This window comes from Triticum urartu, chromosome 5 (genome assembly GCF_003073215.2).
Source record: "Triticum urartu cultivar G1812 chromosome 5, Tu2.1, whole genome shotgun sequence".
NCBI classification, from domain to species: Eukaryota; Viridiplantae; Streptophyta; class Magnoliopsida; order Poales; family Poaceae; genus Triticum; species Triticum urartu.
In genome coordinates, this window is record NC_053026.1 from 67,367,448 (window position 1) to 67,393,926 (window position 26,479).

A 26,479-nucleotide genomic window follows, 5' to 3' on the forward strand; every position below is an offset into this window, starting at 1 on the left:
GCTGTTGCGTGCCTATGTGCTGCCTGCGTGTGTGTTGCTGCTGCTGCATGTTTGTGTATGTGTGTGTTTTGTGTGCGTGTGTGTTGCTGCGTGTGTGCGTGCGCGTGCATGTGTGTTGCTGCGTGTGTGTGCGTGTGTGTGTGTGCACGTGCGCGTGCGTGTTGTTGCGTGTGTGTGCGCGTGCGTGTGTGTTGGTGCATGTGCATATGTTGCTGCGTGTGTGCTCCTGTCCTCGCACTGGTGCTGCGTGTGTGCGCTATTGCCCCCTACACACATACCACATGAGGGGCAAAAGAGTCTTTTCAGGTGTCATTTAGGCTCAAAATGAATGGAAACGTCATATAGGGAATAAAATTTAGAACTTGTGTCAAATAGGGAAGAATTTTTTTTCAGTGTCAAATAAGGAAGCAGATTTTAAGATAGTGTCAAATAAGGAATTTTCTCTAGCTTTGCGGCATGTCGAACATCGGTTGGTGAAGCGATTGACGTCCCGAAACATCTTTGGCCAAAAGTAGCTCTTCGAGAGCGTGGCGAACGTCTTGTCGCGTCCGAAATGTCCCATTAAGCCTCCGCCATGTGATTCCTACAAAAGCAACAAACGAAGGGACGACTTGGGGATGCAAAGTTTGTTAGCTCTCATAAGATAGCCGTTTTGATGTAATAGCGTTCCCACGATGTATTCGACAAACAGTTGGCATTAGGAGTGGCAAAAGTTTCATCATGCGCATACAATTCTTTGATATGCTCGAAGCCGATGAAATCTAACTCAAGTTGCGTGACTAGCATGCATATGCGGGAAAGAGCATCCTCTACGATGTTTTCTTTACCCTTGATGTACTTGATGACACAGGGAAAAGATTCAATGAATTCACTCCATTTAGCATGACGCTTGTTCAACTTAGTTTGACCCTTAAGATACTTGAGAGTCTCATGATCGGTATGAATGATAAACTCATGGGGACGAAGGTAATGTTCCCATTCATGTAAAACGTGAACTAAAGCATATAGCTCTTTGTCATAGATGGGATAGTTGAGTTGCGCTCCGGAAAGTTTCTCACTAAAGTAAGCTATGGGGCGCTTCTCTTGCATTAACACACCTCCTATGCCATTACCGCTAGCATCGCAATGAATCTCAAAAGGCTTGTCGAAGTTGGGTAAAGCAAGCACGGGAGCATGAGTAAGCAAATTCTTAAGCTCATTGAATGCGGTATCTTGGGATGGTCCCCAAATAAACGGCGCATTCTTCTTTCTCAAAGCATGCAAAGGCGAAGCAATGGTGCTAAAATCCTTCACAAAGCGACGATAGAAACCCGCAAGACCAAGAAAACTACGCACTTGTTGCAAGTTGGTTGGTTGCGGCCAAGTCTTAATAGCATTAATCTTGGACTCATCTACATGAACACCCTTAGAAGAAACAACAAAACCCAAGAAAACGAGCTTATCAACACCAAAAAGGCATTTCTCCATATTAGCATAGAGGTGCTCTTTTCGAAGAGTTTGTAAAACGGTGTGGACATGGGTGACATGCTCTTTAATAGATTTGCTAAACACAAGAATGTCATCAAAGTAAACCACAACAAACTCACCAATATAAGGGCGAAAGACATGATTCATAAGGCGCATAAAAGTGCCCGGTGCTTCCGAGAGACCCATAGGCATGACTAACCACTCATACAAACCAAACTTGGTTTTGAATGTGGTTTTCCAGTCATCACCCTCTTGTATGCGGATTTGATAGTAACCACTCTTAAGATCAATTTTGGAAAATATAGTGGCACCACTAAGCTCATCTAGCATATCATCTAGGCGTGGAATGGGATACCTATAACGAACGGTGATAGCATTGATAGGTCTACAATCGGAGCACATGCTAAAACTACCGTCACGTTTTGGCACAAGAATGACCGGTACGGCACAAGGGCTCAAACTTTCACGCACATATCCATTGTCTATGAGATGCTTTACTTGCCTTTGAATTTCTTTGGTTTCTTCGGGGTTGATGCGGTAGGGAGCTTTGTTCAGAAGTGGTGCTCCGGGGATGAGGTCGATGCGGTGCTCAATGCCTCGTAGTGGAGGTAGTCCCGGAGGTAGCTCATCGGGGGAAACATCTTGAAATTCCTGCAAAAGAGAAGAAAACACTAGAGGAAGAGTGTGAGAAGTGTTAGTTTGTGGTGCATTGTCCTTTCACACGAGGACATAGTGTAGGACACTAGATGGGTTCTCACACACTTCTCTCATCTCACGTTTGGTGGCAAATAGAACTAGGTTCTTGTTTTCGCTCATCGTGGAGGCACCCAATTTGGGCTTGTGGCGCTCACTCTCTTTTTGGTGGCTCACTCTCTCACCATTCTCTCCACGATGGGTGGCTTGCTTATCGGTGATCACTTGGCTTGGAGACATAGGGCGTAACACAAACTCCTTTCCTTGCATCTTGAAGCTATAGTGGTTTGTACGCCCATTGTGGATGACTCCTCTATCGAATTGCCATGGCCGTCCAAGGAGAAGATGACAAACGGTCATTGGGATGACGTCGCACTCCAAGGTGTCTTCGTAGGCGCCGATTTTGAAGGAGACTTGTACTCGGTGCTCGACTTGGATAGTGCCGGGGTCCCTAAGCCATTGCACTTTGTATGGATGTGGGTGCTTCGTCTTGGGCAATTGGAGCTTGGAGAAAAGTTCTTCACTTGTGAGATTGTGACAACTCCCTCCATCGATGATGACCTTGACGGATCGTCCATTGATGCCGGCCTTGGTGTGGAATATGTGGCATCTTTGGTCTTCTTCTTGGTGATGTTGGAGAGTCAAGACTTTGGAGACAACAAGTGCGGGACTTGAGTCTTCATCACAAAAGACTTGTTCGTCTTCATTGTTCACTTGGCGGTGCATGGCGACTTGCTCAAGGGCTTCCATTTCTCCTTCGCTCATGGAATCATAAGTGCCATCGTCGTTGAAGATCATGGTGCGCTTGTTGGTGCACTCATAGGACTTGTGGCCTCGGCCGCCGCAAGTGAAACACTTGAAGGAGCTCGTCTTGATGGTCTCATCGATAGGGGTTGATGATGATGAAGCTCTCGGCTTGAAGTTGCTTGTATTAGGATTGCTTGTAGTTGGCGAAGCTTTCTTGGAAATCGACTTGTCGATGTTGGAAGTAGAGGGTCTTGTAGTCGGTGTTGGAGTCGTTGAAGCTTGGTTATTGGAGAAGCTGTAGGACTTGGATGAGAACTTGGCATACTTGAAATCATCTTGCACTTGGCGTTCCGCTTTGGTAGCTTGGTGCACTAGCTCGATGAGATTTGATTATGGTTGGAAGTCGGCCATCTTCTTGATAGGATGATTGAGTCCATTCAAGAAACATGCCATTGTTTGCTCATCATCTTCCATCACATTGGCTCTTATCATTGCAATCTCCATCTCCTTGTAGTATTCTTCAATGCTCTTGGTTCCTTGCTTGAGTTGTTGGAGTTTCTTAAAGAGGTCGCGGTTGTAGTAGTTAGGCACGAAGCGTGCTCTCATGACATCCTTCATTTGTGCCCAAGTGGTGATGGGTGGTTCACCTCTTGCCTCGCGGCGCTCTATGATTTGTTCCCACCAAATGAGGACATAGTCTTAGAACTCAAGGGAAAAGCCATCGCGATCTTCTTCTCTTCTTCATAATTGTGCAAACGGAAGATCTTATCAACTTTCAATGCCCATGAAAGGTATTCTTCGGGATCGTTGCTTCCGTTGAACTTGGGCATGGTGAACTTGAGCTTGCCGTAGTGTTGCTCTTCATTATGCTGGGGTTAGGGATGATGACGCCCATGTTGTAGATGATTGTTCAACTCGTGGTGTTCTTGTCGCGGAGGGTTGTCAACCTCATGTTGCTCTTGTCGCGGAGGATTCCCATTGTCGTCATGCTCTTGATGAACGTGATGGTCTTGGCGAGCTTGTGGAGGAGCTTGTCGAGCTCGAGGAGGAACTAGACGATGCCTGCGAGCTTGAAATCGTCGTTCTTGAATTTCTTCGCAAAGTGCTTCCTCTTGTTCACGGGCTTGTCGGCCTCGGTCGGCAACGGCTCAACTCGAATCGCGTAGAGCTTGTTGCGCCGCAAGAGCTTGAGCATCACGGAGTTGTTGTTCTTGACGTTGTGTCTCGGCATCTTGTATGAGTTGGTGGAGACGCGCACGTTCGTCCTCTTCATGTTGGCGTTGTTGTTGTCGTTCTCGTGCTAGCGCAAAGGCTTCTTCGGTTTGACATCGTCGATGTTCTTGCGAGTCGGTGTCTCGAAGTGGATTGAGGTTTGCTTGACGGTCGGTGCGCGCGGCTCGACGAAGAGTGTTCGATGTCGGTGTACTTGAGTCAGAGAGGGTGAAGTCGGAGTGGCGACTTGAACGGCTCCTTCTTGAAGTGGAAGAAGAGCGGTTGAGCAACAAAGCGCGAATCTCGTCCATCCTTGCGTCATTCTCTTGCTTGTGATCATCAAGCTTGTGGTCGAAGTAGTCCCTTGTACGTTGCTCGGAAAGTAGCAAGTCGGCGGCAAGGTTGTCAATGCGTTCACTCATAGCTTGTTGCTCTTGATGCAAAGCACGTTGTGCACCAAAGAGGTGACTCTTGGAGACGAGGAGTTCATGTAGTCGTCTTGTTCCATGAAGAGTGGGTCGGTAGAAGTACTTGGCCTATCCATCATTCCAAGAAAATTGTGAGTGGTAGAAAGAGAAGAATGAATACCAAATGTACCTTGACCGAAGTTGAAAATGAATCGATGATCACTCCAATGTAGGACAAGGAAATAGCCCAATTGGTACGAATTCTCGTCGGTTTCTCACACCTACACAAGTAAAAGCTTATGGTGAAGCTTGGTTAGGATGGTGGCACAATTTTTAATGTGAATGTAAGCAAGATTCAATAATGTTGGAGAAGATTCGCAAGATGCAATGTAACAAGTAGACCAAGCATATAAGGTACACGGAAACACACGCGCAAAAAGATAAGTGGGGTTGTGCAACCAAGGGTGAGCCAAAATGTGGAATCCACAAAAATGCTCTTGTTGCACAACACTAGAGAGACGCTAGCACGATTGCACGATAGGCGGATACAAGAACTTGTGCACAACCTACTTAGCAAAAATGCAATGACTTCTATCCCAAATCTCTCCCTAATATATAATACATATATTATATATATGTATATATAATATATAATAATAATAATAATATATATTATATATATTATTATATATATTATTATTTTCTATCCCTAATAATAAAGCACGGATTGACTCCGTGGGTTCACCGTCACAATACGTTTCTTCCCGTAGAATTTACGCTTTTCCCTGAATTTTGTAATTTTGTAATTTACGCAAGCCTTCCTACGTAAGTGCTTGGGCCAGATCACCACATTGGGCCTCAGCCCGCTATCAGGCTGTTGTGAAAATAAAGAAGATGGAGAAAAATAATTGATCACGGGGGATCGATCTCACGACCTCCACATCAATGTTGAGCGCTGCCACCAACTGAGACAAGTCATGTTTACATGTAAAAGAGAGGATATGTATACATAGCGATCATGCTTCCCAAAAAGAGGAATTAAGGGAGAAGAGGAATTATATATATGGAGGAATTAAAAAGGAGAATTAAATCGGGTGCTCATATATGGAAGGAATGAACGGGAAAATTATGGGGAGAGAGATGGTTTGGTGAAATTAATGGGAGAGAGACCAGATCAAATCGCAGCAATCCCGAATTATGGGAGAAAGACCCCAATTAAATCTCGCTCATATATGGAATCGAGGAATTAATTAAAGGCGGATTGATGGATTTAATGGAGGCCGATTATTGATTAAAGAGACCGATTAGATCGGTATTCATGCACAATGCCTGGAATGGATCCAAAATGTGCCAATATTCCACATGTTTTTTTAAATTGCAATATTCCGCAAATTGAACAGAGAAAGATACTACAAGTGGCACGCAGGCCACGATATCGTTGTGATCTAGAAAAGTAGGCATGATAACAGTGTACACATGTTTAATAAAATAAAAAGAAAAATAGATAATGGAAGATGAATATACTGAAAGTTTTTTTGCAAAAAAGGAAATATACTTACTCCTTATATGCGACAATTGTTGTGTAGCAAATGGTTCAAGGCGTGAATGGTACGCAATCACTCCGAATATTAATGTTTTTTCTTTGACGTTGCTTATCTCCTTTGATTACTAAACCTTTTGATATCTTTGATTTTTTACTTCCTGTTTTGATGCCAGCTTCACGTTAGCTTCACAAGTGAAACACGAACACGAGGTGCGTCATTTTGCTTCTAACCTCAGGGAATTTCTTTTCTTTCTTGAAGTATTAGCGAATTTTCACTCTTTGTGTCAAGAATATGGTCCTTGCTACTTTAATTTACTTTTAATATTGTTATGCTACCTGCAACATTATTTAAATAGTAATTGTATTTTGAGTTTATAACCATTTTTATTTTGTACCGTTGATATCTTTGATTTTTTACTTCCTGTTTTGATGCCAGCTTCACGTTAGCTTCACAAGTGAAACACAAACACGAGGTGCGTCATTTTGCTTCTAACCTCAGGGAATTTCTTTTCTTTCTTGAAGTATTAGTGAATTTTCACTCTTTGTGTCAAGAATATGGTTATTTCAAGAAAAATGATCTGTCTTGCAGACTGAAAACAATCTCATCCTGTAGTTTGATATTTTGGTCATTATTCCAAACTAATTGATCCATGTAGCAGACCGAAAACAATTGGATGCTGATGCAATTATGGCCTAAGATTATTAATGATTGAGGACATGCATAGGGTTGCTTCCTACTGGTACATAACTATTTTCTTTCTACAGGTACTATGTTGATTCTTCAGAGATCTCGTCTTCATGAGACTAGCGAAGGGGGTATACGTTAGGAAGAAGGGGAGATGAGATGAGTTTCTGAAGTTCACCATCCAATCCAAATATCACAAAAGGTGAGCATTACTATTCAAAGGGTTGACTAATTAATTAACCTCTTAATCTATTTTTACAGGAATTAACCCGATAGTATATGGGCTGAGTAATTTTGATCTAGTTACTATTTCTAAATGGAGTGCCATGTTCAAATAGAGGAAGCGAAGTTGTGGTGGGTTCTGAGGCATGCTTCAGGATAGGGGTGTACCATATTATTTTTCTCCCGTTGCAACGCACGGGCTTTTTTGCTATTATATATATATATATATTTATATAATAAAGCACGGATTGACTTTGTCGGGTTCACCGTCACAATACGCTTTCTTTTTATGTCATAATACGCTTTTACAATTCATGTAGACAAAATCAAAATCCAAGGTGGTACTATTCCCCAAGAGCTCTAACAGTCGAGCTTTGGCTGAAACCTCGCGTACGTAATCGTGCTGGCCCAGTCGAGCTTTTGCTGAAACCTCGCGTACGTAATCGGGACGCCAACCTGAAAGTGCAACTATCCCTAGGTGGTTTTGGTAATTCATAACAACATATAGCTCATTGAGCTAATGCTATTCCAAGATGATTATTTTAGGAAAGCTCAATGATTGGCATGGCATGGATGTGAAAGTGGAATCCTCAAAATGCTAAGGACAAAGGATTGTCTCAAGCTCAAAAGCTCAAGACTCTTCATTTCATATTTTAGTGATCCAAGATCACATTGAGTCCATAGGAAAAGCCAATACTATTAAGGAGGGATGAGGTGTTGCTTAATGAGCCTCTTGCTTCATGTGCTTAGTGATATGCTCCAAAACCCTCAACTACTTTCCCATATCCACATATGACCTAAACTCTAAGACAAACTCGGTCTTACCGATTTTTCCTATCCGGCGCCACCGAGTTTCACTTGTCATTAGCCACTGCCAAAACCCTAGCAATTCGGTTCTACCGATAAGGTTCTCGGTCCCACCGAGATGGGGTTGCAATCTCTCTGTTTCCCTTTTGTAATTTTTTGGTCCCACCGAAAGAGCGAATCGGTCCCACCGAGATTGCAATGTAAACTCAGTGTTTCCCCTTTGTAACTTTTCGGTCTCACTGAGTTCCACTCGGTCTCACCGAAAGAGCAAATCGGTCCCACCGAGTTTGCCTGACCAACTCTCTGGTTAGCTAATTACCAAACTCGGTCTCACCGAGTTTGTGTAATCGGTCTCACCGAGATTACGTTATGCCCAAACCCTAACCGAATCGGTCCCACCGAGTTGCATGTCAGTCCCACCGAAATTCCTAATGGTCACTAGGTTTACATTTTCGGTCCGACCGAGTTTTATGATTCGGTCCCACCGAGATTGGAAAACTGTGTAACGGTTGGATTTTGTGTGGAGGCTATATATACCCCTCCACCTCTTTCTCATTCCAAGAGAGAGCCATCAGAACACACACATCATTCCAACTCATTTGTTCTGAGAGAGAACCACCTACTCATGTGTTGAGATCAAGACATTCCATTCCTACCATATGAATCTTGATCTCTAGCCTTCCCAAGTTGCTTTCCACTCAAATCTTCTTTCCACCAAATCCAAATCCTATGAGAGAGAGTTGAGTGTTGGGGAGACTATCATTTGAAGCACAAGAGCAAGGAGTTCATTACCTACACACCATTTGTTACTTCTTGGAGAGTGGTGTCTCCTAGATTGGCTAGGTGTCACTTGGGAGCCTCCGACAAGATTGTGGAGTGAATCAAGGAGTTTGTAAGGGCAAGGAGATCGCCTACTTCGTGAAGATCTACCGCTAGTGAGGCAAGTCCTTCGTGGGCGATGGCCATGGTGGGATAGACAAGGTTGCTTCTTCGTGGACCCTTTGTGGGTGGTTGCTTCTTCATGGACCCTTCATGGGTGGAGCCCTCCGTGGACTCGCACAACCGTTGCCCTTGGGTGGAGCCCTGTGTGGACTTGCGCAACCGTTACCCTTCGTGGGTTGAAGTCTACATCAACGTGGATGTAGGATAGCACCACCTATCCGAACCACAGGAAAAATATCTTCTCCAATAGCGTTTGAATTCTCCAAACCCTTCCCTTTATATTCTTGCAAGTTGCATGCTTTACTTTCTGCTGCCAATATACTCTTTGCATGCTTGCTTGAATAGTGTGATGATTACTTGACTTGTCCTAAAATAGCTAAAATCTGCCAAGAACTAAAATTGGGAAAAGGTTAAGTTTTTATTTGGTCAAGTAGTCTAATCACCCCCCTCTAGACATACTTTCGATCCTACAAGTGGTATCAGAGCTTTGGTCTCCATTTGCTTGATCTCCATAGCTTTTGGTGGTCATAGCCTTGGTTTCACAACCTAGGAGAGTATGGCCATCTAGCGAGGGAAATTATCACCGTAGAGGTCCTTACTTTGATGGTACTAATTTTGCTAGTTGGAAGCATAAAATGAAAATGCATATTCTTGGACATAACCCCGCCGTTTGGGCTATTGTGTGTGTTGGTTTGCAAGGTGACTTCTTTGATGGGAGAGAACCAAACCGTGAAGCTACCGCGGAAGAGTTGAAGATGTTGCAATACAATGCTCAAGCTTGTGATATTCTCTTCAACGGATTGTGCCCCGAAGAATTCAACAAAATCAGCCGCTGAGAATGCAAAGGAAATTTGGGACACTTTGATTGATATGCACGAAGGTACCGACTCCGTCAAGGAATCCAAGTTGGATGTGCTTCAAAGCCAACTTGACAAGTTCAAGATGAAGGATGGTGAAGGTGTCGCTGAAATGTACTCTAGGCTTGCTCTCATCACAAATGAGATTGCCGGCTTAGGAAGTGAAGAGATGACCGATAAATTCATCATCAAGAAGATCCTAAGAGCCTTGGATGGAAAATATGATACCGTGTGCACATTGATCCAAATGATGCCCAATTACAAAGATCTCAAGCCAACGGAAGTGATTGGAAGAATTGTTGCTCATGAGATGTCACTTAAGGATAAAGAGGAACTTCACAACAAATCAAGTGGTGCCTATAAAGCCTCATGTGAAGCCCCTACATCATCAAGTGAGAAACAAGACTTCAATGAAGAATTGAGCTTAATGGTGAAGAACTTCAACAAGTTCTACAAGAATAGAAGCAAAGATAGAAGCTCCAAATCAAGGTCCTACAATGACAAAAGATCTTCTAGTCGAGAGTGAAACTGTTACAATTGTGGAAGACCCGGACACTATTCCAATGAGTGTACGGCTCCCTACAAGAGAAAAGAAGATTCTCCAAAAAGAAGAAGCAAAGGATCACCACCAAGAGAGAGAAGGAGTAGAGATGATCGGTATGAACGAAGATACTCACGGAGAAGCAAGGATTCGGAAAGGAAGGAAAAATCATCAAGGAGCTACACAAGACGAAGACATCAAGCTCATGTTGGTGAATGGGTATCCGGCTCCGACTCCGACAGCCACTCCGAGAGAAGTTATCACTCCGACTCCGAAGATACTCAAGATGAAGGTGTTGCCGGTCTAGCACTTGTGTCAACCAACTCCTACGACATATTTGACTCACCAAATGAAGGAATTGGAAGATGCTTCATGGCCAAAGGTCCTAAGGTAACACACCCCGAGTATGTTGATTTCAATAGTGATGAAGATGACTTGTTAGGAGATGATTTGCTTAGCGACAACTCTAGTGATGAATACTATGATAATCATGCTAATCAAGATAAAACGAATGACAATGATAAGGAGAAGATTGAGGCTCTAACTAAAGAACTAAAAACTCTTAAGTTGGCTCATGACACTATCTTCGAAGATCATCAAGAACTTTTAAGAGCTCATGAGAAGCTACGCTTTGAAAAGCTCAATCTTGAGCAAGAGCATGAGTTCTTAAAAGCAATCAATGATGATCTCCGCAAGAAAATTTCTTCTTACATTGCCAAGCATTTACTCTTATCCACTTACATGCCTCAAGTCAAATCTAACAAGAAAGATTCTTCCTCTAGTAGTAACAATGATCATGCTAAATCCAATATTGTTGCTTCTAGTAATTCTCTTGATTCCACTAATGATTCTCTTAGCCAAGTTACACTTGAGCAAGAAAATAGCTTATTGAAGGGAATTATAGAGAAAGGAGTGTACAAAAGCCTTGCCGGGAGTAAGCAATTTGAGGAAATTATGCGCAAGCAAGGAATGCACCGGAAGAATCAAGGTGTTGGTTTTGAACGAAAGTTCAATGCCAATGAAGTTGAATGGGAAGAAGATCAATACCCCAAGACGAAGTTTGTCCCTCAACAAGAGAAGTTTTTCAAAGGGACACAAGCTCAAGATGATCTTTCACCACAAGACTACAAGCAAAAAGGCAAGGATAAGCTTCAAGAGGAAATTGATGCATTTGAAGAAGCTCCAAAGACCTTAGTCAAGTGGATTCCCAAGACTACTTCAAGTTCCACTTCATCAAGTACGACTACAACTCCAAGGATTCCCATCAAGATGATGTGGATCCAAAAGAAGAAGAACTAGAGAGTTCTTGAGGGTGACTCCGCCAACATACTTCACTCTTATCATTTTGGCAAGAACAAGTGCAATCAACTTCCACATCTTGCACTAGTTCAAGGAGTCACAAACCCTCTTGTTGGTAAGACAAGGGACAAGGTAACCTAAAAGTTTTCATGGACATCATCTTTTGTGTGCATCACTCTATGTCTATGGATATCCTTGTTTGTTCCTTGTGGGACTAACCCATGTAGGTATTGAAAGTGCAATTCACTCAAAAGGATAGCTCCAAGAGATCTACATCAACATTGAGCATCCACATCTTCAATATCTACATGAAGTCATCATCGACAAAACCCAAGGTTAGTTCATCCCTCTTAGGGGGGATATCACATCTAGGGGGAGCTTTACTCTAAGACTTGAGCTAAAGCAACTCTAAAGATGTGAACAAAACAATGCTTTATGTAAAAGTGGTAACCCCACTTGAGCTTAAACGATGAGTATGACCTATGATCAAGTGTTCTCACTTGACTCCTAAGTCAATATACTCATATATAGATGACCTAGTCATCGCAAATTGCTTGATAGATGCTAGAATTGGTGTGCATGCTTTGCCACATATTTCATTTGCCATCTTATTGTGTGAGCATGCTGATTGCATATTTTACTCATTCGAGGACATCCACTTGGTGCTTTGATTGTTTGGCTTTATCTTCTTTTGCCAAGTGGATGGACAAGAATGCCTAAGAACCTCCTCTAGCTATCTATGCTTTTCTCGTCTCAAACTCTATTCATGCTGCATCACAAAATTTGATCAAGTCAGATTCGAACCACTCTATGTGAGGAGCGCTCGGAGTCCCCGATTCGTCATAGACTTAAACTTCCAAAACCTCTTTATGAATCTCGGTCTGACCGATACTCCATTTCGGTCCTACCGAGTTCATTAAGTTGATCTAGGTTTTCGATCTCGGTGCAACCGATTTGAACTTTTCGGTCACACCGAGTTGCAAAAACTGCACACAGTTTTGCATCTCGGTGCCACCGAGTCGTTCCACTTGGTCACACCGACAGGGTTGGGCTATATATAGTGACGGGCAGAATTTTGGAAATTTCTCCGAAACCTCCTCGCCCGCGCGATAGCCTGCTCTGCCCCCGAGGTCTCCGGATCGTTTCCTCGCCGCCAGCAGCCTCCAGTCGCTGGTCTTCGCCGCCGTCAACGGATTTCTGCCCCGCTGTTGCCGCCGTAGCAAGTCCACGCCGAACTAGGGTATGGACTTGATCATTGTGCTATTCCTCAATCTGATTCCTAGCACATTGTGATCATCATGAATCTTGCCACGATTGATAAACTTCTATCCAGTCAAAACGCTCGTAGATTAGGTTTAATTCAAAAAATTTAGGGTTAGGTTTCCGCCGAAACCATCTCGGACCCACCGAGTTGAAAAACTTGGTCCCACCGATCTGGCTTTTGCCATTGCACAAGTTAAACTCGGTCTGACCGAGAATAACTTATCGGTGCGACCGATTTTGGAATTCTGTGAAAGCCTAGCAGTCTCGGTGCCACCGAACTGTGACTCGGTCTGACCGAGTTCACCAGTTCTGGTGCCAAAACTGCTTCGGTGTCACCGAGTTTGAAAATCGGTAGATCCGAGATGCTTTCTGTGGAAAACTAAAACTAAGTTTTTGAATTAATCTTTTGCAAAAATCTCTGCTTTTTGTGATGCTCATCCACTCTATCTCTTCCATAATCTATTCACAGGGTCAGCAGTCAGTTTGCAACATGTCTGATCAAAGTGACAGTCAGAACCTCTCAGAGCAGCAAGTTGTGATGAGTGAGGGCACTAGCCCCTCAAGTTCTTCTGATGATGGCAGAAGGAGCACACCCAGCAATCTGCCTAAGGCTGCCACACGTCAAAGGAAGAAGAGAACGTCTGATTCTGAGGATGAAGACTATGTGGCAGAGGAAGAGGCCACTTCCAAGAGAGTTGAGCCAGCTCAAGGCTCAAAGCCAGGCCTGAAAATCAAGAGGCCAATAGGCAGGCAACCAATGTCAAAGGCTAGAGCCTCAACTGAGAAGCCTGCACCTGCTCCCATTGAGCCCATTGCTGCTGAGGGTAAGAAGAGGAAAGAGAGAGTAAAGAAGACTATAGCCAAAGTGCTTGGGAGAGCCTCCATCATGGTAGAATAGGAGGAGGAAGAAGAGGTTGCTGCACCAGCACCCAAGGCAGCCAAACTTATGGGAGATGCCATAAGGTCAGGGGGAGCTGCATCCAAGCCCAAGGAAGCTCCTAAGGATGCATCTAAGCCTAAGACAGCTCCAAAGAGAAACACAAGGAGTATACCTGCTGCAGAAAAGAACAAGGCCCCAGTGCCTGAAGCTATTGAAGAAGAGGAAGAGAGTGTCCTTCGGAAGCTCAAGCCCAAGATCCCAGACCACAACGATGCTCATCCTGTGGCTGAGGACATGAAGCTCAGGAGAGACTTAGGGCTCAGGAAATGGAGAGAAGCAGATCCATATGCTTCTAGGAGAAGGACTGCCGTGGACTACAGATTTCACACAAAGGAGCAACAAGACTTTTATGAGACTGTTTTGCTTGACAAGAAGCCAATCGTTTGTGACATGAGATGGGTCGACTGGACCTACATCAAGGAGAATGAGGAGTACTTCCCAGGAGTTCAGGATAGCTTCAAAGCGTGTGGAGTAGAGGACTTTGTTGGACAGAAGCTCACAAAGTGGAACGAGGAACTCATCATGCAGTTCTACTCCACAGCTCACTTTTATCTGGATGGAAGGATTACATGGATGTCAGAGGGTACAAGGTACCAATCTACAGTGGCTGAGTGGGCACAGATCATCAATGCCCCAGAAGAGCAAGATGAGGACTTGGACATCTATGCAAAGAAAAAGATGGACCATAACTCCATGTCCAACATGTATAAGGAAATTCCCAATGAAGCTCTTGACACATTCAAGTTTGGCTCAGTGCACTATCTGCTCTCAGGATTGCCTACTATCAATTGGATACTAAGGCACACTCTGTTGCCTAAGTCTGGAGATCACAAGATGATCAGAGGTCATGCTATCAACTTGCTACATGTGTTTGATGTGCCTCAGAAATTCAAGGTCATGAGTCTCATTGTGGAAACCATTAAGAGGACAGCTGCAGATCAGAAGAGGAGCTGTGGATATGCCCCTCAGATTCAGGAGCTCATCAACTCCAAGATGGGCACGGGCGTATATTTGTTGGATAAGGAACACCTGCCCATCCGTCCAGATTTCGAGGACAATGAAGTTGTGATGACAGAGAATGAGCCATCGTCTGCACAAGCATATGCAAAGAAGGAGAAGGCGAAGAAGGAAAAAGCTGCCAGGATGCCTACTCAAGAGGAGGCATCTGACTATTTCTTGAAGACCAAGCAAGAGTAGCTCAGTTACTTGATTGCATCCACGCTGAGAATTGAGCAAAGTCTGGCCAACCTCACTAAAAATCAGCAGAGCCTAGAGAGGATCATGGAATAGAAGTTCTATGACTTGGATGTCAAGGTAACAGAAGTTCAGTCTGCAGTGGAGCAGCTCCAGGAGGACATGAATGAGAGGAGAGGCAGGACCACGACTCATGCTTTTTCTAGAGTGCCACGAGGTCCGAGGTCGTCTGCACTGCCAGTTGCTGACACCAGAGCTACTACTTCAGCACCAGCTACAGCCTCAGCTCCAGCGTCTACCTCAGCTCCAACTCCAGCGACTACTTCAACATCTACAGAAGCCTTCGTCCTTGGAGTGATCCGGACTCCACCACCACCTGAAGATCAAGCCTGAGCGTCGATCTAGTGCTATGCATTTTCTAGGAACTTTTTGGTAACTTGTTGCCAAAGGGGGAGAAGATGTATAGATCATAGGTTTCGAGAGAGAGAGAGAGTGTTGCTTTTCTCTCTTGCTTTATTTGGTGGTTTTTCGAACTTTGTTTGCTTTTGAGTGCTTGATACTATGTCATTATTTGTGAGACATCGATGATCATGTGTTTGATCATAAGCTACACTTAATGTTTGCTTGATGCTTGTTTAAATATTATCATTATATCTATCGTTTGTGATCATTCACTATTCTTGGTGATGAGTGCATGTATTTCAATCTTATCATTTTGAGCGCTCCACCAAGATGTATGTGACATGGAAGAGTAACCCATGATTCTAACTCTTTGTGCATTTGCAGTCCAAAGCAAATTTTAAATATGCACAAATTTAGGGGGAGCTCTTACTTATCACATACTTCTCAAAGCGACGATATATTTCATGCTTATTATCATTTGTCGAAGCTTTGATCTATATGTTGTCATCAATTACCAAAAAGGGGGAGATTGAAAGTGCAACTATCCTTAGGTGGTTTTGGTAATTCATAACAACATATAGCTCATTGAGCTAATGCTATTCCAAGATGATTACTTCAGGAAAGCTAAATGATTGGCATGGCATGGATGTGAAAGTGGAATCCTAAAAATGCTAAGGACAAAGGATTGGCTCAAGCTCAAAAGCTCAAGACTCTTTATTTCATATTTTAGTGATCCAAGATCACATTGAGTCCATAGGAAAAGCCAATACTATTAAGGAGGGATGAGGTGTTGCTTAATGAGCCTCTTGCTTCATGTGCTTAGTGATATGCTCCAAAACCCTCAACTACTTTCCCATATCCACATATGACCTAAACTCTAAGCCAAACTCGGTCCTACCGATTTTTCCTATCCGGCGCCACCGAGTTTCACTTGTCATTAGCCACTGCCAAAACCCTAGCAATTCGGTTCTACCGATAAGGTTCTCGGTCCCACCGAGATGGGGTTGCAATCTCTCTGTTTCCCTTTCGTAACTTTTCGGTCCCACCGAAAGAGCGAATCGGTCCCACCGAGATTGCAATGTAAACTCAGTGTTTCCCCTTTGTAACTTTTCGGTCTCACCGAGTTCCATTCGGTCTCACCGAAAGAGCAAATCGGTCCCACCGAGTTTGCCTGACCAACTCTCTGGTTAGCTAATTACCAAACTCGGTCTCACCGAGTTTGTGTAATCAGTCTCACTGAGATTACGTTATGCCCAAACCCTAACCGAATCGGTCCCACCGAGTTGCATGTCAGTCCCACCGAAATTCCTAACGGTCACTAGGTTTACATTTTCGGGCCGACCGAGTTTTATGATTCGGTCCCACCGAGATTGGAAAACTGTGTAATGGTTGGATTTTGTGTGGAGGCTATATATACCCCTCCACCTCTTTCTCATTCCAAGAGAGAGCCATCAGAACACACACATCATTCCAAACTCATTTGTTCTGAGAGAGAACCACCTACTCATGTGTTGAGATCAAGACATTCCTTCCTACCATATGAATCTTGATCTCTAGCCTTCCCAAGTTGCTTTCCACTCAAATCTTCTTTCCACAAAATCCAAATCCTATGAGAGAGAGTTGAGTGTTGGGAGACTATCATTTGAAGCACAAGAGCAAGGAGTTCATTACCTACACACCATTTGTTACTTCTTGGAGAGTGGTGTCTCCTAGATTGGCTAGGTGTCACTTGGGAGCCTCCGAACAAGGATTGTGGAGTGAACCAAGGAGTTTGTAAGGGCAGGAGATCGCCTACTTCGTGAAGATCTACCGCTAGTGAGGCAAGTCCTTCGTGGGCGATGGCCATGGTGGGATAGACAAGGTTGCTTCTTCGTGGACCCTTTGTGGGTGGTTGCTTCTTCATGGACCCTTCATGGGTGGAGCCCTCCGTGGACTCGCGCAACCGTTGCCCTTGGGTGGAGCCCTGTGTGGACTCGCGCAACCGTTACCCTTCGTGGGTTGAAGTCTCCATCAACGTGGATGTAGGATAGCACCACCTATCCGAACCACGGGAAAAACATCCGTGTCTCCAATAGCGTTTGAATTCTCCAAACCCTTCCCTTTATATTCTTGCAAGTTGCATGCTTTACTTTCCGCTGCCAATATACTCTTTGCATGCTTGCTTGAATAGTGTGATGATTACTTGACTTGTCCTAAAATAGCTAAAATCTGCCAAGAACTAAAATTGGAAAAAGGTTAAGTTTTTATTTGGTCAAGTAGTCTAATCACCCCCCTCTAGACATACTTTCGATCCCACACAACCACATGAGCTAGCTGTTGATTATGCTCAAATTGCAGCGCCCCAGTTAAAGTAGTATAGCGACAGGTCTATTTATTTTTCTTAAATATTTTCAACAATTCTTGGAAACAAGTGTGGACGATTTTCCTTAAAATATTTGAATAAGAATACATTTTTAAAATCGTGAATAAATATCAAAAATTCAAACAAAATTTTGAAACCTGAACAAATTTTGCAATTCCAAACGTTTATTTATTTTTGATATACATTGTATTTTTAGAAGAATATACATTGAATTTTTTTACATAAATTTAACAATTTTACATACAAATTGAACATTTTTCTTCCGTTGCAACGCATGGGTCTTTTTGCTAGTTATTAATAATAAAGCACGGATTGAGTCTCCGGGTTCACCGTCGCGTCATTTTTTTTGAAAAAACCCCTGTGTTTTACTGTAATTAACCCGCACTATAGTTTTAATGCTAATAAACAGAGAAAACGTTTCGTGTGTTGGGCTTGGGCCTCGGCTCAGCCTTTTGGGTGAAAAAAAGAAGAATAGCACGAACGAACTGGTACGGGCGAGGGAAAAAACGCACGCCCCGTCTCGACCTCCAACGCGCCGCTGGCCCCCTGCCACGCTGCTGCGCACCGCCGGCCCCCGACACGCCGCCGTGCGCCGCCGCAGCCGACCCCCGCCACGCCGCCGCGCGCCGCCACCGCCTCTACGACGTCCGCCGCCCCACCCCTGTGGCTTTCCATCATCGGAGACACACGACGCCGGCGCCACACCATCCCCCAACTCCTCTCCCCCCTCCTCCTCTGCCTCCACTGCTCTTCAGCTGGCCAACTCCCTACTGAGGGAGCCATGGAACTGGTCGGCCATGCCCTCGAGGTGCTCCCCGTCATCCCGTCGCCGGCTGCTGCTCCGGGCCCGCCTCCTCTCAGCTGACATCGCTGGAAATTGGCGGCACCACCAGATCCCCCGTCTGAAAGTCCCCAAGTACCAGGTGCTTGCTCCCAGATCCGCACTATATACCCAATTTTTGCTTGATTGTGCAGATTTGTAAAAAATTCGATTTGGAGATGAGTTAGAATAACCTTGTGAATTATTGCTAACCTTGCAAGAGGCAGACAAGGAGGGTCTGATTGTTGCTGAGCCGAGCTCGTAAACGTCTCACTCATGTGGATTTGTGCTATTCTGAATCTTCTTCTCTGAAGTGTGTTGTTTCAGTTTCAGACACAAATGTGTTGCGCTTGCAGTGCATACCAATGCATAGTTTACCGATGTGTATGCGTGTTCATTTGATTTCACTCCAGTTTACCGATGTGCATACGTGTTCATTTGATTGCACCTCAGTTTACCAATTCTTTTTACTGATCCAAGTTCAACATAATGTCTGTATTGTGCCCTCCAAACCTGAAAATTCCTACTTTTGGTTAATAAATCATGTTGTTCTCAAGACTCAACTATGGATGATCAGAACATTAGCAACCTTGAAGTAGCAGTTCTGTTATGTTCATAATTTACTTAAAATTGAAATTTGAAAAGAGCATGAGTTTTGGGCTTTATTCTTCACCAGGATCTTTTAGTGTGTGCCTGCAACCATAGCTTCCATCGTCATTACCTTAGGTTTTTCTTTTTTCCATATGTTCGGCTAAGAAAAGTCTTCTAGCGTCATTGCCTTAGTTTCTTTTCCATATGTATGGCAAGTAAAAGTGACATGCATTTTAAATCATTGGAAGTAAGCTTTGATGTGTTGTGATAACAATTAATCATGTACCTTCATCTGCATGAAGAACAAAGTTTTTTCATGATTTTGTATATCCTTCAGTTTCTTGTTGTAACCTGAAGAATTCACAAGCATTCATATGTAGAAGTGAGTAGAATTCATATGTAGCAGCGAGTCATGTTTGTACGTTTATACATTAGAGGTGTTTGTGCATGAGTCAATTGGTTGTAGCAGCAGGTAGCAAGTCTTCTCCAGAGTTGACAAAAAATATATTATTAGTGATTACTGCAACTCTTTTTTATTATTACAATTGATTTTCGCATTATCTGATTACTCCATCAATGAATCGCCATTTAATCGTATCTTTACGTAAGGTTAAACTTCTATTTTTGTTTCCCTCAAGCATACCAGGTCAAGCATGGTAGAAAAGTTGAATGTTTAATACTTGTTAGATAAGCTCAGGTTCAGCAGTTTCAGAACATTTTCGATATACAAATAGTGCTTCAGTTCAAGAAGACGTCTTAGTTTTGAATTCTCCTTGTGAACACCTCTTTACTTCAGAGCATCTAAATAGTGATGTACCCACTTTAGTTAGGACATAAGATGTATCAGAACTTTTAAAGACATTTTCTATAGTTAGGTTAAGAGATATATGATGGTGATGCCAGTGGTCGTGCCTGCCTTATCCAAAAGCCATATATTTTTGCAAAATAGATTATTACTTGATTAGTTATTTCGAATTTGACCTCAAAAGTAAAGTAATGATGAATCAGGAACTTCATCTAATCGTCACCCTAAAGAGCATACTCCTTATGTTACTATTTCTTTCCCTAATGATGAACCAGGACCTCCATTTAATTTTGACCCTAGATAGCATGCTCCCTCCGTTACTATTGTTTATTTAATGGCTGGCCAAATGAGCTGCAGGAGCAAGGATTGCAGGATCAAAACAAAAAACCGGGGAAGAATATAATGTCAGTGTGATTTGTTACCAACGGCAATTCTCCACTGGAGCTCTATGTGCAGCAACAGAAAGTATGACTTCTTCACGAAAACATCTTGATCCTTGTTTTTTCGTACTACTATTCTATAGTAACAAAACACACCATCAAGTTCCCAGGATATCTTGGTCATTTTTCTGTTCTGTAAAACAAAACATGTTTAAAGGATTATCAATTGTGGCTGAAAACCTGTACATCCTTTGCTCCTCTAGAAAATGGAGTTTAGCCTTACAAAGAAGAAGCAGAAAAAAACTCGGAAGTCCACCTTATGCGCCTCTGCCTGTATGTTTACAACTTCCAAGTGGCCAGATTTTATCAGTTGTTGATAGATGAAAGACCAACCAATTTATGCCTAACATTTGTGTCTCTACATTTATGCACTACCATTATAGAGCTCAAGGCATCAGCTGCAGCACCAAGCAAGTCAAGAAGTTTGCCTATGGTGAGTGCCTGTTGGGTTATGTGTTCATGGCTTTCGCCACGGTCATTTTGTCCGTCGTCCTGCAGTGTTGAAGGTGTTCTGGAGCCACTGGTTGGCGCGGCATTCACCAGTTAATGGTACATCACACCGTCAACGCCACCGATGGCATCACCAATGTCCGTCGGTCGAGGTTCACGACATTGTAAGATTGAAGACAGAGTTGTGTGCTCTGCTTTGTACATTGGAGTGGCCCATGACTACGTTGGTCAGATTGTCCTTCTTTGCATATACGTACTTCTCAAGCAGATACGACCCAATCAAGGGCTCCTCTTTGATGAAAGGAGAAGGATGAAGAAGTCAAGCTATTGGAGAGGTCAATTGAGGAGCTCGAAAGTACTTTATTTGCTCTCAAAAGTAGCTTTATTCAGTTTGAGTGAATTTTGTGGCCTTACTGTTGTAGCTATTCATTTTTCCATGCATTCTGAATGTTAGTACACACCCATGTTGGTATAGAACTCCTGTTGTTATGCCTGCGTTATCACAACAACTTTCCCAGTTTTTGTGCATAAACATACATATGTGGACTAAACTCTTTCCCTTATTTTTTGTTACTTTCTCAGCCAATACATATGTATGCTAATATAGTTATTTTCGTATACTTCTAATCCCAGAAAACACAATACAAATCCTAAAAGAAGTTATTTTTTGTAATTAAAATTGCTAGCAGCGACCTCTGTGTTATACGTTATGAAACATCCTATGATCTGAACATCATGAACCTGCCTGGAAACACACATTAGCATTGCCCATGAAAGAATTTTTCACTAAGAAAAGAGAGACTGATTCTCGGGTATAGATTCGACAAATTACGTTTTTCTATCTGGCATGGGCTTTGCCCCACATGGGCCGAGATTGTGAGCAGCGACTTTGCCCTTGCATATGGGCCAAGATTGTAGAGGAGCAGCAGCAAAAATTAGTTGATTTTACGGGGATCGAACTCATGACCTTGAGTTTCATCTCAACGCGCACTGGGCTAAAGTCGTGCATGTGTTCACCGTCATGCTTTTTTTAAGTCGCTTCTTTCAGAAACGGGCACACACAAAAAATATGCTATTTTGAGGACTCGAACACGGGCTGCCAGATTAGTGCACAGATCGAGCGTCCAAGTCAGCTGGCCCATCATATGTTTGGAGTAAAAAGGATTACCCTCTAGTCTATCATATAAGGAGGATTTTCGATCCCCTGCGTATCTTCCTCAAAAATAAAAAAACCTCACGGTGCATTATATTTAGACAGTTGATTCACCTTCTAAATAGTCCCATACCGCTCTCTTAAACCCAATCTTTGTAATTTATATACATCTTCGAATTTTCTCGGTATATCAAGGAGCCATCTCGGGAAACAATATAGAAGGAAATAAGTCCTTCCATAATAAGGATAAGGAAGGAAATACAGAAAAATAAAGAAGGAAAGAGGGAGGGAGTTCATGTCTCTTGACAGAATAAGGAAGAAAAAAGAGAAAAATAAAGAAGGAAAGAGGAGACAGAATAAGGAAGGAAAGACGGCAGGGATTTCATGTGGAAAGAGGAGGGATTTCATATGTTGTATGGCAGGATAAGGAAGGAAAGAGGGTGGGGGATTTCATCTCTAGACAGAGGGAAAATGGAAAGTGGAAGCTGTCCCATAATTAAGGTAAGGAATAAAAATATAGAAAACTAAAAAAGGAAAGAGAGGAAGGGTCTCCAAATGGCACTAAACATCTCCGTCCATGGATATAGTAGCAACGCCAAATTAAGTTGAACTACTTTTTATATCTGAATTGTTGACGTCAAATTATATCTCAAAAGCAAATTTGTTGGAATTGTTTAACATGCGCAAAAAAATACTATGTCCAAATCACAATAAACATGATTCATTCTATGTTCATCATGTACAATATTTTTTTGAGAACAAAACAAATATTTGCTCTTATTTTTTCTGCTCGACCAGCTAGCGCCCGTCACAAACTCTTACAATCCTCCTAATAAAAATAATGTTGATCACCAAAGCACAAGCAGTCGAACTCCCTGGTGTGTGCGACACAAACTCCACACTTTACTTTGTTCTATTAGCCAGTGATAGAGGATCTTTGTACAATGCTCCTGATATCATTGCCCCGCAAAAAATGCTTCTAATATCATTACCCCGTAAAAAATGCTTCTAATATCATTGGACACAAATAGTGCTATGCTACCCAGTCCCTAAACCTAGCCCACACTGGTTCATGGAAGTCTTTGTTGCCTCCGTAGTGAAGCAAGAATGTTGTACCAAGACTTTACTATTTTTATTATAGTGCGATATTTTTGGGGCATCGTTGCATCACTAAGCAATGCCAACAAATACGTGAAGAGATACTTGCGACCAGGTAGATATTTCTGTGATTTAAATTGCACACACCTACGGTACACTTATGAATTCCTTTCACGGTTATGTTTTTGCGCAACACATCTTTTCATGTTGTTTTTCATGTGGTAGTGTGGAAGATTTCAAAGAGTTTACTAATGTCATCATGTCTGGCAGTCGGTCGTGGGAGGAGGACATGTCTGGCAGTCGGTCATGGGAGGAGGAGGAAAGGGAGTCTTGAGCTATTGGGTTTAGGAAGTATGGTTTTTTTTTCTTCTCCCATTACAACGCACGGGCATTTGTACTAGTATGTTTTATGCAAGGTGTTGCTATGATATGATCCAAGATGATCGAGTATGACAATCTTAATGTTGTATGATGCTATGGTTCTTGCTTAAAAGCTCTTTGCTTATCTTTCCTCTTTGCTTAAAAGCTTGGTTGGCTCTTTGATGTTTGAGCTTTTTTCTCATGCAATGCTTGACGAACCAAGATAGCAAGTGAGTATGCGATGACAACTTTGTGACACAAGAGCTGATACCAATATAGGCAACAATGATGTATGTATGTATGATATGGGAAGTATGATCACTAATGTGCACAAGTCTCGTTACCGGCAATACTCAATGGCTAGTCTCGAAGGGTAAGAAACGCAAAGGAGTAAGGCTATGATGGCTATCAATGTAATGGCAAGAGTGATATGTCCAATACCAAGATGAGGTTACCGGTCTTGCTTCCGTATGGTGTCAAAATGGTGGCATGAATACCAAGTCATAGTCGAGGTGGTCGTTGTTGATGACGCGTCCGTGGTGAAAAATGAGCGGCGATGATGTCAATGTCGAACCGTACCTAGATAGCCGAAACACAAAAGGATACAGTACCGCAACTAAAATTTTCAAAACCAAGTGCGACAAAAAGCGTCGGAGTAGGTAGCGGGAAATGGTGGTGTGGGTTGGTATATTGGAAAGGTTTGCAGAAGTCGGTGGTGGTGTAGCGGATGAGCAGTGGTCGTCCGGAAATGGACGGATGTCCGGTCGCCGGACGTCCGGTCGGGTCGGAAATCCGCTAATTGCAGCTCGGGTTAGAGGTTCCGGTCATCCGGTAAGGTCGGACGTCCGGTGGTTCCTGCGGCTCCGGATGTCTGGTAAGTTGCGGTCGTCCGGTGGGTCGGGGGCAAAATTGATATGAATTTCATGGATTTTGGATGAATTTCGAGGTGGAGATGGTGGGGGAAGGCTAGGTACACTTGCAACACAACAAATTCACGGATCAAAACCAACAAAACATCATCAAAACTCACTAATCATAAGAAAAATTTTTGGGGCTATTTTTTTGGGGATTTTCGGATTAGGACGAAAAACAACAAAATCAAGCTAGAAAACGAAGAGGGGGGCTCCGAAATCGTGATCAACCTGGCTCTGATACCAAGATGATGTAGGGTAGGGACCCCAATCGCCCGATCTTTCACGAAAGGAGCAGATCCCGGGGAAATCACGAAGAACACGGGGACGAACGGAGGGAAAACACAAGAGTAAATCACTAAACCGACACGAATAAGTCACACATGGGCTAGATCCTCGAGTACATAGGTAGAGATACACGAACCCACGGACAACTAAGGACGATACAAGGGTAGCCAGTTCTTCTCCGTGAGGAGGTCTTGATGGGGCCGCCCAAGAGGGGGTCTTGGTGATCTTCTCCGCAAGAAGGTCTTGAATCCGCTTGGGGGATCTTCTCCGGTGGAGGCTCGAATCTCTGAGGAGAAGGTAACCAAGTGGATGAGCAAAGCTCTCGCACAAATATGAGCTAAACATTTGCTGACCCTAGAAAGGAGGTGGGAGAGGTCTATTTATAGTCTAAGTGCAAATGGGGGCGAAAGTAGGGGTACATGGGCCTCGGGCCCGAATCTGGACGCAGCCAGGTACCGGACGTCTACTGGTGGCCGGTCGTCTGGTGTCTCAGGAGCGGCCGGTCGTCCGATGTCCTCCAGACGTCCGCTGGTTCGACTCTGTGATGGGGGTGCCAGACGTCCGGAAACGTCGGGCTTCCGCTGATGTTGGTTTGGGTGCCAGTGCGCCGGTCGTCCGGTCCGGACCGGACGTCCGATCGTTTGCTTCAGGTGCACGGGCACCGGTCGTCCGGTGGATGCTCGGCTGATGCTTCAGGCGCCGGACGTCCGGTCCCGGCCGGTCGTCCGATGGATGGGACTTTTCCTTCAGCCCTCCTTCTTCTCCGTCTTATTGTCCATCTTCCTCTTCTTCTTGTCCTTGCTCCTTAGCTTCTTCATTGTACCTAAGTATGCACAAAGTATCCATATGAGGTAGTAGGCATGCTTCATGTGCATCGAAGTGGAATTGTGAGAGGAGAGATGTCACCTCGGTTTCAAGAGCTCTTGCACATGATCGAGTCATGGGTCCACTAGGCCCTTGATGAGACGATGGTAGGTCCATGGGGATGACCTTGGGATGCTCCGCATCACCCCGTCTGGACGCGCTGCGGCTATGGGCTGCCCTAGGTCGGCCTGACCGCCCCTAGAGCCTCGAGGTTCGCCGCCCTGCTATGAAGAAGAACGAACGAAGAACGAGGAAGAAGAAGAACAAGGGAGAGGGAAAAGTAAAGGTAAAAGATGTAGATAGATTTGTTCGATTGTGTGTTGTTGTTCAATCGGCCGTCACCCCTTGGGTATATAAGAGGCGGCTGGACTTCCCGTGCAAGGAAAAGGTTTGGATTCACGTCCAAAACCCTAGTCAAATTCGGATTGGTTTTGTCCGAACTTTCCAAAACTATTTGGTTTAAACTGGCTGCACCTTGCAGGTCTTTTTTGTGGTGGTAAACGACCTCGGATGAAAACAAGCCCAAAAGCAATCTTGACCGTTTCGACGAGGCGAACAACTTTCATGTTGAACGTTGTTTGATCATAGGTCATCTTCATGGCCAAATTGCTCGTGCAAAACAGCTAAATATTCACGTAGCTCATCAGACATACTCACACATGTGTCTGGTTCTGGGCGTCATATTTTGCCTATTGGAGGGTCGCGCTGTGCAGGCTCTAACATTTGCATACGACCTCGGATTGGGACGATCTTTATATTAAAATCGATCATTTCGACGAGACGAAGACAACCCGTGTAGAAACTTTTCCCATATGAGGCCATCTTGGGGGCGTAATCAGCCGAATAGTGTTCTGAATACAAAATATGAGTACTTCGAACAGAACTTCGGCCTTAGAGATGAGACCGTATGACTATGGCCCAAATATCAAAGTTTTTCCTTTTGACGATATAGAACTTTCTCACTTTGAGCAATTCTCCATTCGAGGCCATCTTAATTAAGTTCTTCGCCGTGCCAAAATCTGGTGTCACAAACAGTAACATTACCGTCAGCGTCAATCTTCTTCTTGAAGATCCATTTATTCTCGATGGCTTGCCGATCAATGGGAAAGTCAACTA

The 26,479-nt window shown here is 43.7% G+C and overlaps 1 long non-coding RNA gene across 1 annotated transcript; it reads left to right on the forward strand.

Moving 5' to 3' along the window:
• The first annotated feature begins 18,056 nt into the window (after positions 1-18,056).
• LOC125507927 lies at positions 18,057-21,252 on the forward strand. The gene is made up of 4 exons (XR_007283144.1): positions 18,057-18,506; positions 20,157-20,264; positions 20,443-20,512; positions 20,623-21,252. It is a non-coding gene; the product is annotated as an uncharacterized LOC125507927 (long non-coding RNA).
• Positions 21,253-26,479: the final 5,227 nt, after the last annotated feature.